The sequence below is a fragment of the Gopherus evgoodei genome, chromosome 1, assembly GCF_007399415.2.
Source record: "Gopherus evgoodei ecotype Sinaloan lineage chromosome 1, rGopEvg1_v1.p, whole genome shotgun sequence".
Lineage (NCBI taxonomy): Eukaryota > Metazoa > Chordata > Testudines > Testudinidae > Gopherus > Gopherus evgoodei.
The window spans coordinates 317318368-317333058 of record NC_044322.1 but is presented as its reverse complement, the minus strand read 5'-3'; the positions used below and the strand labels follow the sequence as shown (position 1 = coordinate 317333058).

Sequence of the window (14691 nt, the reverse complement as noted above, 5' to 3'; positions counted from 1 at the left end):
TGAAGGGCATTAGGGAGTCAGGCCAATGGTAATTTCAGACTGGTAGTACAAAACTGATTCTTGAGTTTCATAGAAGTTTTCCCTCCATCCAATTGCCATTTAGTTTACAGCACGCTAACAGAGTAAACTAGTTTTGAATCCAGAAGGCAGGCAGCAAACCTATCTGCTGAAGTGGAGACTATCAACCCAAACAGTTGGACCAAACAAAATAATAAAATGAGGAAGCAAAGTGACAACATTTTTCCAGGCTCCATTCTCCCAGGCCAGCCATGAGAAAGTAGCTGAAAAAGAGGTCCAAAAGTCTAATCTTGGTCTCTTGAGTCTCCAGCTGATTTCATCTTTTAGAGTCCATGGTCTCACCTAATGTATTTCCAGTATGGTTCAACTCTTATACAAAAACTCAGCATTTGTAAATCCCAAGTTTCCTTGCTAAGAAAACCTTAAAAACTAGGTATTTTGTATTTTAATATTTCTTCCTATTGTTAAACACATATCTTTTTTGCTTTAATCTCCACAATACAGCAATGTTTTTGTTGTATTTTAAGTATTGCAGATCAAAGTATATTCCTTCAGGGAAGCCTTTTGAACTGGCAGAGAGTGAATGACTGACATCAGGAACAAAACTTTTTGCTGTCATAAAATGGCATGTCATTTATAGGAAAACCCATGTTAATTAATTCTCTCCATATATACCAGATTTGTCACAGGAATATACCAGGTTCTTCACACTATTCTCCCTAATAGCAGAAGCAAATTAAATTGTGCTTGGAAAAACACACCTCTTTGTGCTAGTGAACTAAATGTCTCCATATATAACACATCTCTACTTTATGTGATGAAAAAGCTTATATCAACAAAAAGAAACTTCGCTCAGATATCAGTAGGCACCTGCAGAAGTCCCTCTTGCAACTCCATGAAATAACACCTGACTTTCATGTAAAAAAAATTTAAAAGCTCCCTACACGTCTATACCTATCTATATTTATCATTGTTCTTTCTACACATTGCAGTGGGGAATTTGGCCTTATAAACGGTATTTTTGTCTTTTGCCAGCTTAACATACTGGGTCAAAATATGTACAGTGTAATAATAGTCCTCCCTCTACTGGATGGAAACCTTCAAAAGAAGATAGACAGCAAGTCCTGTTACAACTGATGACTGTTAGTGGTGTTTTACTCTTTATCTCAAGAAGCTGAACTTGAGAAGTAGCATGGCTTTGTGGACAGTGTACTAGATGGAGAGATAAAAGATGGGGGATCCATTCTTGGCTCCACCACTGATCTGCTGTCTGGCTTTAGGCAAATTCCTTCCCCTATGCATTCCTCTGTTTCCTCTTCAACACTTTGTAGTCTTGTCTATTTTTCAGTAGAGTTGGGTGAAATATTTTTGGCAAATAGTTCTTGACTGTGAATTGTCACTATGACTGGCAATGAATAGCCAATGGACCAGGGAAAGAGCGTGAGAATGATTCTATAGCCAGGGGATGCACTCAGCTACAACGTAAGAGACCCAAGTTCAGGGCCCTGCTCCAATGAATATTCAATTATTTATAAGAAGTGGAACAGCTTCAACAGGGTTGCCCAGACCACTCCATTGCCCAGCAGCTAGGGCACTCTCCTACACTGTGGGAGACCCAAGTGCAGATCTTTTCTCCACATCAGAGAGAAGAGAATTGACCAACAGTCTCCCACATCCCAGGTGAGTTCCCTAACCACTGGACTAAACGTTATAAGGGAGACAATGGCTTCTTCCTCTTCCTACAGGTTATGGGCGGGGGGTTCTCTCCACTGTTGAGTGAAGCTATTCCTCTTTTGCTTTTGTCAAAATACCTCAAATCAAAAACAAAAAATTCAGAGTCGCGTAGACACAAAACATTCTGTTTCAACCTGCCCTGATGTTTTTTCTATTTTTTGATTTGCTAAAAAAATATATTTATGGTTTGACCCAAAACATAATATTTCCCCCCCGGAATTACCAGTGAACCAAAAATTCCGTTATTCAGCAGCTGTCCAGAAGCGGAGCAGCCCAGCCCCAGCCAGCTCCACTCCACCAGCTCCCAGCTGTGGAGCTCCACTTTCCATCGGGCAAGTGAGCGCAGGGCCTTTCCCCAGCCGCCCCCCAGCAACACAGCTGAGGCTGGGGCAAGGAAAGCGGAGCGGGCTGGGGCCGCATCAGTCCACTTCCCACCACAGATGAGTGTGGGGGGGCATCCTTTACCCAAACTCCCCGCACACACTGACGGTGGGAAGCGGAGCACTGCGGCTGGGAGGTGGTGGAGTGGAGCGGGCTGGGGCCAGGCTGTTCCACTTCCCACCGCTGCCGGTGAGCGCCTGTCGGGAGCGGGGGAGGAGGTGGATAGGAGTCGGAGCAGTCAGGGGACAGTAGGGTTGAGTAGGGGGTGGGATCCTGGGGGTGATTAGGGATGGGGGTCTCTGGAAGGGGTAGTCAGGGAACAAGGAACAGTGGGGGATCAAAGCAAGTTTGATATAACGCAGTCTCACCTATAATGCGGTGAGATTTTTTTGTCTCCCGAGGACCGCGTTATATCGAAGTAGAGGTGTGTAAGAGCTGAAATCTCAGCAAAGATCGCCTTTGCACAAAAGTTTGGTGAAATGCATTCTGCATACATTAAATTAGGTGACATGATGTTGCATTGCACCATTTCCCAGAATGAACCCTATGAACCTTTCGAGGTCCCTTCCAGTTCTAGGAGATTGGTATATCTCCAATTATTACCTATTACCTAAATTAATAAAAAAAAACCCCACACTGGAAAATATTGTCCCCAACAAAAACACAACAACAAAAAGAGAGAAGCAGCATGGTAGTATAACAGTGCACAACCACGTGTTTAGTGTGTACTTTTATTCCCAATTATTTAAATCATTGGTTCTCAGTCTTTTCCATACCATGACCCCATTTCATAACAGGAAAGAAAACTGAGGTTCTCCCCCACCACCATTACAGCTTTGTGACTAATCCTCTTCCAGATAGCTAGTGGAGATAGTCAAGATCTGCTGGTTGAGAACCCATGGCTGAAATCCCAGCTATGAAGATCAACGACTGTCAAAGTGCAAATCAGTAAAATGGGAATTATTGATACACTTTTTCCAGCCTACTTGTTACATGTGTATCCATTTTAAGGTTATAAAATTACATTTTTCTGAAAAACTGATTTTACATATGCATTAGCTCAGTACCATCCCCAGTGCAACTTTGTGTCAAAGACATTACTTCAGGGATAAAATTTGTCCTATTATATGTACAAATACTTGACTTGATTTAAATTTGACTTCCACTCAGGAAACAATTGAATTTTACAGGAGACCTATGGGATAGAAAGAGCTGGAAAATATCTCCAGAGCATATGTATAGTAAGTTAGGTCTTTACAAAATGTAAGAAGGATGTACATACGCTAACTAGGTATGTAAATATACGTGATTATGTGTCGGGCCCCTACTAAATTCACGGTCCATTTTGATTAATTTCATGCCCAGAGGGCAAATTTCTCATTTTCAGATGGTTACAACAGTGTGAAATTTCAGATGTAAACATGGGGGTCCTGATCCAAAAGGAGGTTGTGGGGGAGTGTCACAAAGCTGATGTAGGGGGTCACAACATTGCCACCCCCACTTCTGCGCTGCCTTCAGAGCCCAGTCACAGAGATTTCTGCAGCTGGGGGAGATTCCCAGAGGTGGAGGTGGGTCTGTTCTCCCCCATGCTGCTGGGAGCCTTCAAAGCTGGCAGCAGCCATGGAGCTTCCTGCAGCCAGGGCAGGTACCTGGAAGTTTAATCTGATCTCCCCCGAAGAGCAGTCATGCAGGAGAAGAAGAGAAAGTCCTGTCCCTCACCTGCCCAACCAGGAATAGATCACACAGGAGATCAGATGCACCCTCCACCTCTGGGAATCTCTCGGCTACGGGAAGCTCTGTGGCTGCTGCCTTCTGATCTGACCCTGAAAGCAGTGCAGCAGCAGAACTGCTGTGAATTTGGTAGAGATGTAATTATGTGGTGTGGTGCAAAGGTTCTATCAGCATGAATTTCACCACAGCTGATAAACCACAAGTGAGTTACGCAGGTGATCCCAAATGAGTGCTGATAAAACTCTTTATCCCACACTACCATGTATTTTGTCCACAGGATGTTACAAAAGAAGTATCTTAGGAATGTTTTAAAAAGTCCTTAACATTTATGAGGCTTATGTACCTTACTTACCATAAATTCAGTTCTTAACTCCCCTAAAAAAGTGATCTAAAATAGCTTACCCCCAAATATAACAAACCTCACTGAATTTAAAGTCTGATATCTCTGCCTCATTCACAGCTATATGGGATGGATTGGTCCCATTAGGAAACTAGGAATCTTCCCTATCCAATGATATAAGACTCCTGTATCTTCTTTCATAGGGTCCAAAAAAATCTGATTTTACATTTACAATATTTTTCACTATAGAAACGTCATTGGGGCAGGCTGAATCTTTCCACATCCTAGGACTTGGATAGGTGTAATATCAGATATAAGACAGGGGAATAATTTTCATATTTGGGGAAAGAAAGAAGGAACTTTTCTGTGGCAGACTAATTTAAAATAAAACAGCAGTTGTTTGAAATTGTTTGGGGTGGGGGCGGTCAGAATTTTGGACTAAGTTCTAATGAGATGGAATAGAGGGGAAATGCTGGCAAGATGGTCTAAGGTTAGTGATAAATTCACATATGTGGCTTAATAGTTTAATCATAAGGACATCAGCTCCACCATTGAATTAGGTGCTTAGATGAAGACTAATTGGCTACAAGTTAATCTGCACAACGAGACAACATAGGCGGTTAGGATGTGCATCTGGAGGAACTGGCAGAATATATATTGGCACTCATGCCAATGGAGAAATGTGGTCAACATCTGAAACACAGGCATGTAACTTAGAAAGAGGATAGGCTACTCCTAGATGCCCAAAATAGCAGCTGTGGATAAGTGTGCTTTTCTTCATCTACCCCCAATGAAAACAGTGCAACCTGCTCTGTCAAGTACCACATCAGATATTTCTGCTTGTCACTTCACCATTAAAGGCATTCAACACGATCCAATGAAACTAGAGTAGAATGCATCTGCCGGCTTATCAGGTAGAATTTCACATTGAGAGAACATTAAGCTGGTGCTCGACAAACTACACGGGTTGGTGACTGGTTTTCAAGTAGGTAGAATTCAAGATGTTGGTTTTAACCTATAAACCTCAAGATTTGGGCCCTGCAATCACCACTCTTTCCATAAAAATGTTGTCACACTCATATTAGAGTGTCTATTGATCTGAAGCTACCTAGCAAATAATGGGAGGGAACTCTGGCAGGATGATCTCCCTGTGATGTCTTCAAATATGGAACTTGCTCTCCACTTTAGTCTGCCAGAGTTTAGACTTAACCTGGCAGACCCACTACAGACTTCTCCATTCTTCAACACCCTGACCAGGCTTTTAGGGAGGGATTGGGCTTATTTTACTTTTATTATATTTGCCAATGGATATTCGTGTCAAACCTGGGTGATTAGTCCTTTTTGCTGAACTGTTGTTTATACTGCATATTTTATTTTAAATGCCCCTCCTTTGCACAGTGTGGAGCAACTATAGAGGATACAGGTTAAATTTTCCAAAGCACCTAAGTGACTAAGGAGCTTAAGGCCTGGTCTACACTACATGTTTAAGCCAAATTTAGCAGCGTTAAACCGATTTAAACCTGCACCTGTCCACACAACGAGGCCCTTTACATCGATATAAAGGGCTCTTTAAACCGATTTCTGTACTCCTCCCCAACGAGAGGAGTAGCACTGAAATTGGTATTGCCACGTCGGATTAAGGTTAGTGTGGCCACAAATCGACGGTATTGGCCTCCGGGTGGTATCCCACAGTGCACCATTGTGACCGCTCTGGAAAGCAATCTGAACTCGGATGCACTGGCCAGGTAGACACGAAAAGCCCCACGAACTTTTGAATTTCATTTCCTGTTTGCCCAGCGTGGAGTTCTGATCAGCACGGGTGGCGATGCAGTCCCAAATCCAAAAAGAGCTCCAGCATGGACTGTACGGGAGATACTGGATCTGATCGCTGTATGAGGAGACAAATCTGTTCTCTCAGAGCTCCGTTACAGAAGACAAAAGGCCAAAGCACTTGAAAAAATCTCCAGGCTATGATAGACAGAGGCCACAGCACAGTGCTGTGTGACAAGCGTAACGGAAAGCCAAAGAATCAAATGGACGCTCATGGAGGGACGGAGTGGGTACTGAGGACTCCAGCTATCCCACAGTCCCCGCAGTCTCCGAAAAGCATTTGCATTCTTGGCTGAGCTCCCAATGCCTGAAGGGTCAAAAACATTTTCCCGGGTGTTTCAGGGTATATGTCATCAATTTACACCCTTCCCCCCCCACCCCCGAAAGAAAAGAGAAAAAAATGTTTCTCACCTTTTTTCAATGTCACCCTATGTCTACTGCATGCTGCTGGTAGACAGGGTGCTGCAGCGCTGAACACTAGCATCCCCTTCCTGGTGGCAGACAGTACAATATGATGGCTATCCATTGTCATCATCATCATCCCGTGAGTGCTCCTGGCTGGCCTCAGTGAGGTCGGCCTGGGGCACCTGGGTAAAAATGGGAGACTCCTGGTCATTCCCGGCAGATGGTACAGAACGGCTGGTAACCGTCTTCATCATAGCAACTGGAGGCTGAGCTCCATCAGCCCCCCTCCCACCTTTCATGTCTAAAGAAAAGATTCTGTACTGCCTGGACTATCATAGCAGCGGGAGGCTGGGCTCCTCTCCCCCGCTACCCTTTAATGTCCTGCCTGGACTACCATAGCAGCTGGAGGCTTCCTCCCCCTCATTTTATCTCACTAAAAACTCAGTATTTCTTATTCCCGCATTCTTTATTACTTCATCACACAAATGGGGGGACACTGCCACAGTAGCCCAGGAGGGTTGGGGGAGGAGGGAAGCAACGGGTGGGGTTGTTGCAGGGGTACCCCCTAGAATGGCATGCAGCTCATCATTTCTGCGGGATCTCTGGGGTTCTTACGTGGAGCAGCTGTGCTCTCTGGTTCTCTAGTACACTTTCCCCATATTCTAGGCAGGACTGACTCTATTTTTAGACAAAACATAAAGAAAGGGATGACCCGGGGAGTCATTCCCATTTTTGTCCAAACACCCCCATCCAACTTCAGCAAGGCCAGCCAAGAGCACCCATGACAGCAGCAGACGGTACAGAATGATTGATAACCGTCATCTCATCGCCAATTTACAATGACATGGCAGATTGTGCAATAGGGATGGTAACCGTCTCTGCTACCTTGCAAAGGCAAATGAATGCTGCTGTGTAGCACTGCCGTACCACCTCTGTCAGCAGCATCCAGTACACATACGGTGACAGTGACAAAAGGCAAAACAGGCTCCATGGTTGCCATGCTATGGCATCTGCCAGGGAAATCCAGGGAAAAAGGGCACAAAATGATTGTCTGCCATTGCTATCACGGAGGAAGGATTGAGTGACGACATTTACCCAAAATCACCCGCGACACTGTTTTTGCATTGGGATCTCAACCCAGAATTCCAATGGGCGGGGGAGACTGCAGGAACTATGGGATAGCAAAGGGATAGCTACCCACAGTGCAATGCTCCGGAAATTGACGCTAGCCTTGGTACATGGATGCACACCACCGAATTAATGTGCTTAGTGTGGCCGCGTGCACTCGACTTTATACAATCTGTTTTACAAAGCCAGTTTATGTAAAATCGGAATAATCCCATAGTGTAGACATACCCTAAGACTCATATTTAACAGTGACTTAGGGTAGGTCTTACAGTACAGCTTCCCAGTGTGCTTCCCAGTGCAGATAGAAACAGGGCTGCCCCGGGGGGGGGGGCCGGGAGCAGCGCAATTTTCCCCAGGCCCGGGCTCCGCAGGGACCCCACAAAAACGGCCGAGGTTCCTTCTCCAGCCTTGGCCTGACCTCTCTCCCGGAGCCTCAGTGCATCCAGGAGTGTTCCTGACAGGGCCGGTGCAAGGATGTTTTGCGCCCTAGGCGAAACTTCTACCTTGCACCATCCCCGCACCCCTGCAGCGGCAGCTCCCCCCTCCACCCTGAGGCACCCCCCTTGCGGCAGTTCCCCACCCCCCCAGGCACTCCCCCCCAGCTCACCCCTGCTCCGCCTCCACCCCGAGCATGCCATCGCTGCTTCACTTCTCCCACCTCCCAGGCTTGCAGCACCTAAGCTGATTGGCACCGCAAGCCTGGGAGGGGGGAGAAGTGAAGCGGCCACGGCATGCTTGGGGAGGAGGCGGGACAGCAGTGAGCTGGAGCGGAGAGTTCCCCTGCATGCTGCCCCGCCCCCTTACTTGCTGCAGGCGGCCGTCCCCGCACTCCCCTGCCCCAGCTCCCTCACCCTAATGCCAGCTACGACCAGGGCTGCCGAAGATTCAGACGTTGCAGTCGCTGCCGAAGAAAATGGTGCCCCTTAAATCCTAGCACCCTAGGCGACTGCCTAGGTTGCCTAAATGGTTGCACCAGCCCTGGTCCCTGAACAGCTGCAGTGTGGCTCCAGTGGGGCTCCTGAGTTCCTCCCTGCTCAGAGCTGCATGGTAAGGGGACGTGGCTGCAACCTCCACACCAAGTGGACGGAGCTCAGGCCCCGCTGGGGCTCGCAGGCTCTGAGCAGGGAGGAACTCAAGAGCCCCGCCGGAGCCATGCTGCAGCTGTTCAGGGATGGTCTTCGATGCACTGAGGCTCCGGGTGAGGGGGAAGCTGGGAGTAAGGGGCCAGGGCCGGGGTTGGTGGGAGTTGGATAAGGGGCAGGGAATCCTGGGGACAGTCAGGGGACAGGGAGGGGGCCGAGGTTGGGGGAGCAGTCAGGGGACAGGGAACGGGTGGGTTGGATTGTGGGCATTTCAGGGGTCTGTTAGGACTCAGCAGGGGGGTGGATAGGGGTCAGGGTAGTCGGGGACAGGGGTGGAGTCCCGGGATGGTGGTTGAGGGATGTCTCTGGGGAACGGTGAGGGGACAAGGAGCAGGATGGGTCAGGGATTCTGAGGGGGGCGGTGAGGGGACAAGGAGCAGGATGGGTCGGGGGGATAGGAAGTGAGTGGGGGTCGGATAGAGGGCAGGGCCAGGCTATTTGGGAGGCACAGCCTTCCCTACTCTAAAGCTCATTCAGCAGTTTGAGGCTTGCAGAAGAGCCAAGCTGTTATCTTTTCCATTAAGGCTACCATCCCTTTCACTTCTCAAATGCCAAGTTATAGTCTATATTTAATTTCAGTGCCATAGGGAGATTCATGTCAGGGGAGGGTAGCTTCATTTAAAATTAGCCACTGGGGGAGGGATCACATGAGAAGGGCAATATCCTACACCACCTACCTCCTTTCCAACCCTACCAAGGGAGACCCCCCTCCCCTGCATTCCCTGAGGCTTCAGAGGGGTTAATTCAGTGGTTCTCAAACTTTCATACTGGTGATCCCTTTCACATAGCAACCCCTCTGAGTGCGACACCCCCCCACCATAAATTGAAAACACTTTTTTATATATTTAACATTATAATAAATGTTGGAGGTAAAGTGGGGTTTGAGGTGGAGACTGACAGCTCACGAACCCCAGTAATAACCTCGTGACCCCAAGGGGTCCCAATCCCCAGTTTGAGAACCCGTGGGTTAATTTAATTTTAGCACCCTGTGTCCATTCACATGCATGTGCTATTTTGAGCATGTCAGTTTTCACAACATAGGCTCATCCCAGATTCTGGAACAAGCTCAAATGCTCAATTCGTGGAGTATGTACATAAACTATACTAAAGACAAACCCACAGGAACCGTCTTCAGTTTGCGAGGGACCCCATGGAGCCAGTCTCTAGGAAACAGATAAATGCATGGAGGTTAACTACATTAATGACTATTAGCCAGGATGGGTAAGGAATGGTGTCCCTAGCCTCTGTTTGTCAGAGGGTGGAGAAGGATGGCAGAAGAGATATTACTTGATCATTACCTGTTAGATTCATTCCCTCTGGGGCACTTGGCATTGGCCACTGTCAGTAGACAGGATACTGGGCGGGATGGACCTTTGGTTTGACCCAGTATGGCCATTCTTATGTTCTAAGCTAAATGAACCCAAAGTTATGGAGACACATATGAGTCAAGGAAGCCAGCAGAGTATCAGAAACCTGGAAACATCTCTGACTGGATGGGCTCAGGCGTTTGGTCACAAGCTGAGGTGGTTCAAAAGTTTTGGATTTTTTTTAAGCAGACTTTTTTTATTGTTTCTTTAAACAATCAAACACAGCAAGCAGCAAATATTTGGCCACACACTTCTGAAACCTCAAACCATATTCAGTTTTTGGCAGACTAATTTCTGGTTTTCAATTAAAAAAACCACAACAAATTTTGAAGGAAAGCAGACATTATCTGTGATTTTTTTCTGCTTTTTAAAAACCCCTAGTTTTCAATCCAAAAAAAGTTTTGATGGAAAATATTTATCCAACCCTTTTAATGAGCTTTAGTGCCTTTCAGCACTAGCTGATGCTGAGAACCAGTGATACTTTGTAAAGAAGTTTTCTCAAAACTGGGTTTGTGCCGAGATGAGGAAGGTTTATTTTTCCCAGGGTTGCCCATGGGTAGAGAGCAAGTGGGACAATTTTCCCCGGGCCCCGCAGGAGCCCCCACAAGAATATAGTATTGTATAGTATTGCAATTTTTTTTTATGGAAGGGGCACCCAAAATTGCTTTGCCCCAGGTGCCCTGAATCCTCTGGGCAGCCTTGGGTAGAAAAATGTGCTAGCTCTCCTCAGGCAAGCACACTAAAACTAGCAGCGTGGTTATGGTGGTGTCATAAACAGATAGCTAAGGGTTAATGTCTCTTTCACCTGAAACACCTGACCAGAGAACCAATCAGGAAACTGGATTTTTTCAACTTTGGGTGGAGGGAATTGTGTCTCGGGGTCTTTTGTTTTCTGTCTGCCTGTTCAGTCCGTCCTGGGGTGGCTGAGAACAATGGGGCGAAGCTAGTGCACAGCTCCTTGATTTGTTGCCGCTGCAGACGTTCCAGGGTGGTTGAGAGGTTCACCTCTTCCACGCCACCGTCTTTTTTCCCGTCGTAGTAGACACCGTCAGGCCACTCAGCATCATCTCCCTGGACTGTAAACTGACAAACCTGTAAGTCTCTGGAATAGAAAGGCTTGAGAGAATTAACATGGTACACTTTAGGCTTTAGTGAGGAATTGGGAAATGCTATGAGGTAGTTTACAGCTCCCAGGCGCTCTTGGACCGTGAATGGCCCTTCCCATGATGCTTCCATCTTATGGGCCTGTTGCGCCTTCAAGACCATAACCTGGTCTCCTACCTTGAAGGAACGTTCTCTGGCATGTCTGTCATACCAGGCCTTTTGCTCTTCTTGAGCATCCTTTAGGTTCTCTCTAGCAAGGGCTAAAGAGTGTCGGAGGGTGCTTTGTAGGTTGCTTACAAAGTCCAGAATGTTAGTTCCTGGAGAAGGCGTAAACCCCTCCCATTGCTGCTTCACCAACTGTAATGGCCCCTTAACCTCGTGACCATACACAAGTTCAAATGGTGAAAACCCTAAACTGGGATGTGGTACAGCCCTGTAGGCAAACAGCAACTGCTGCAACACTAGGTCCCAATTATTGGAGAATTCGTTGATGAATTTTCTTATCATGGCCCCCAAAGTTCCATTGAACCTTTCCACCAGGCCATTGGTTTGATGGTGGTACGGGGTGGCAACCAAGTGATTCACCCCATGAGTTTCCCACAGTTTTTCCATGGTCCCTGCCAGGAAATTAGACCCTGAATCTGTAAGGATGTCAGAGGGCCAACCTACCCTGGCAAAGATGTCTGTTAGGGCCAGGCACACAGTGTTAGCCCTGGTGTTGCCTAGAGCTACTGCTTCTGGCCATCGGGTAGCAAAGTCCACTAAAGTCAGTACGTACTGCTTTCCTCTGGGCGTCTTTTTTGGGAAAGGGCCCAGAATATTCACAGCTACTTGCTGAAATGGGACCTCAATTATGGGGAGTGGCTGGAGAGGGGCCTTGACCTGGTCTTGAGGCTTTCCCACTTTTTGGCATACCTCACAAGACCGGACATACTTGGCAACGTCCTTGCCCATCCCCTCCCAGTGGAAGGACTTTCCCAACCGGTCCTTGGTTCTGTTCACCCCAGCATGGCCACTGGGATGATCATGGGCTAAGCTTAAGAGCTTCCCCCGGTACTTAGTTGGAACCACCAACTGTTTTTGCGGCTGCCATTCTTCCCGGTGTCCACCAGAAAGAATTTCCTTGTATAAAAGTCCTTGGTCTATAACAAACCGGGATCGATTAGAAGAGCTGAGAGGCGGTGGGGTGCTCCGTGCCGCCGCCCACGCTTTCTGAAGGCTGTCATCTGCTTCCTGCTCAGCCTGGAACTGTTCCCTTGAGGCTGGGGTCACCAGTTCTTCCTCAGACTGTGGACTTGGGCTTGGTCCCTCTGGAAGCGATGTAGGTGATGGGGTTGTTTCCGTTGCTGGTGAACCGCTCTCCGCTGGTGCACCTGAGGGTATTTCAGGCTCTGGCTGAGCCTTTTGGGTATGGCTGTCTTTTGCTTCGGCCAGTTCTGGCTTGCTGGCGCCCTCTGGCGTTGAGTTTGAAGATGTGGTTGCACTTGCTGGTGCTGGTTGCGGTTCCAGTTCCGGGCCTGGGACTGGAGATGCTGTGGCTGTTTCAGTGGTAGGCATGGAATCCGGGTCCACTACCTCTGTCTGGGTCTCTGGTAACACAGACGGGGCCTCTGTGGACGGCTCAGGAACAGGAATGGGTCTGGAAGCTTGCCTGGTTTGGCTACGGGTAACCATTCCCACTCTCTTGGCCCGCCTCACCTGGTTGGCCAAGTCTTCCCCTAGTAGCATGGGGATAGGATAATTGTCATAGACTGCAAAAGTCCACATTCCTGACCAGCCTTTGTACTGGACAGGCAGTTGAGCTGTAGGCAAGTCTACAGCTTGTGACATGAAGGGGTAAATTGTAACTTTGGCCTTTGGGTTGATGAATTTGGGGTCAACGAAGGATTGGTGGATAGCTGACACTTGTGCCCCCGTGTCTCTCCACGCAGTAACCTTCTTTCCGCCCACTCTCAAATTTTCCCTTCGCTCCAAGGGTATTTGAGAGGCATCTGGGCCTGGGGATCTTTGGTGTGATGGTGGTGTAATGAATTGCACTCGCATGGTGTTCTTGGGACAGTTGGCCTTGATATGTCCCAGTTCATTACACTTAAAGCATCTTCCATCTGATGGGTTACTGGGCCGAGGTGAGTTACTGGAGACTGGTGAGGTTGAAGAGTAGGGTATCTGTGGCTTTACTTGGGTGGTATGTAGGGTCTTTGGCTGTCCTCGGTTGTAGGGTTTATGGTCTGTGTGCCCCCTGGGGTAATCGTTCCCCTTGACAGTAGCTTTTTTGCTTTCTGCCAGTTCCATCCATTTGGCTCCAATCTCCCCCGCCTCAGCGATAGTTTTGGGATTTCTATCTTGTATGTACCGTGTGATGTCTTCAGGAACACCATCCAAGAACTGCTCCATTTGTATGAGGAGGTTCACTTCTTCCAAGGTTTGAATGTTGTTTCCTGTTAACCAGGCCTCATAGTTTTTTGCAATGTAGTAGGCGTGTTTGGGAAATGACACCTCTGGTTTCCACTTTTGGGTTCTGAAGCGCCGACGGGCATGATCTGGGGTTATCCCCATCCGGTATCTGGCCTTGGTTTGAAAAAGTTTATAGTCATTCATTTGCGGCTTGGGCATTTCAGCTGCCACCTCTGCTAAAGGTCCACTGAGGTGTGGCCTTAATTCTACCATGTACTGGTCTTCGGGGATGCTGTACCCAAGACAGGCTCTTTCAAAATTTTCCAAGAAGGCCTCGGTGTCATCACCTGCCTTGTAGGTGGGAAATTTCCTGTGCTGTGGAGCAATAATGGGTGATGGGTTGTTAGGATTGGCTGGCACATGCAGCCCAGCTTTTGCCATCTCCAGTTCATGTTTTCTCTGTTTTTCCTTCTCTTCATTCTCTTTTTGTTGTTTTTCCATGTCTCGGTGGTGGGCCGCCTCATCTTCTGCTTGTTTCCTTCGGTAGGCCACCTCTTCTTCTTCTAGTTTTCTTTCGTGTGCTGCCTCTTGGGCTGCCTGTTCTCTTTGGAAGGCTGCCAGTTTGATGCTTTCTTCCTTTTCTTTTATCTCCATCTCTTTTTGTTTTATTTCCAGTTGTCGCCTGTGTTCAGCTTCTTTTAATTGGTCTTCGGCCTCCATTTTTGTCCTAGTAGACATGGTTCCTGTTTTCTTGTGTTGGGGTGCCCTCCGGTGTTTCTCTGTTGAACTGCAGGCTCTGTTGCCTCCTGAAGTCTGCCTAGCAACAGTGCTTTTTTCCCTTTCTCTCTCTAGCTAATGTTCAATGAAGGGAAACCAGAAAAACCACTTTATTTGCATGCATATAAGTGCTGGTACTTGCCACCTAATGGGAGGGCTATTGCATGACAAAAGACCTTCAACAGTCTTCTCGCTTAACATGCAAACCACAAACTGCTAGAGAGAGCAGAAAAAAAAATTCTCTCTGGTTCCCTTTTAAAACCAAACTGTTTCTCTCTGCTAAAAAGCCCTTAGCAGAGAAAAGAAAAATATAATATTCCTACTGGCTTCTGGATTCTGT

At 47.4% G+C, this 14691-nt stretch overlaps 1 protein-coding gene across 1 annotated transcript in view; it reads right to left on the bottom strand.

The window, feature by feature from the left end:
* FOXP2 (forkhead box P2) overlaps positions 1 to 14691 on the bottom strand; it is a 667025-nt gene that overhangs the window by 583693 nt on the left and 68641 nt on the right. The gene's annotated exons all lie outside the window — the stretch shown is intronic.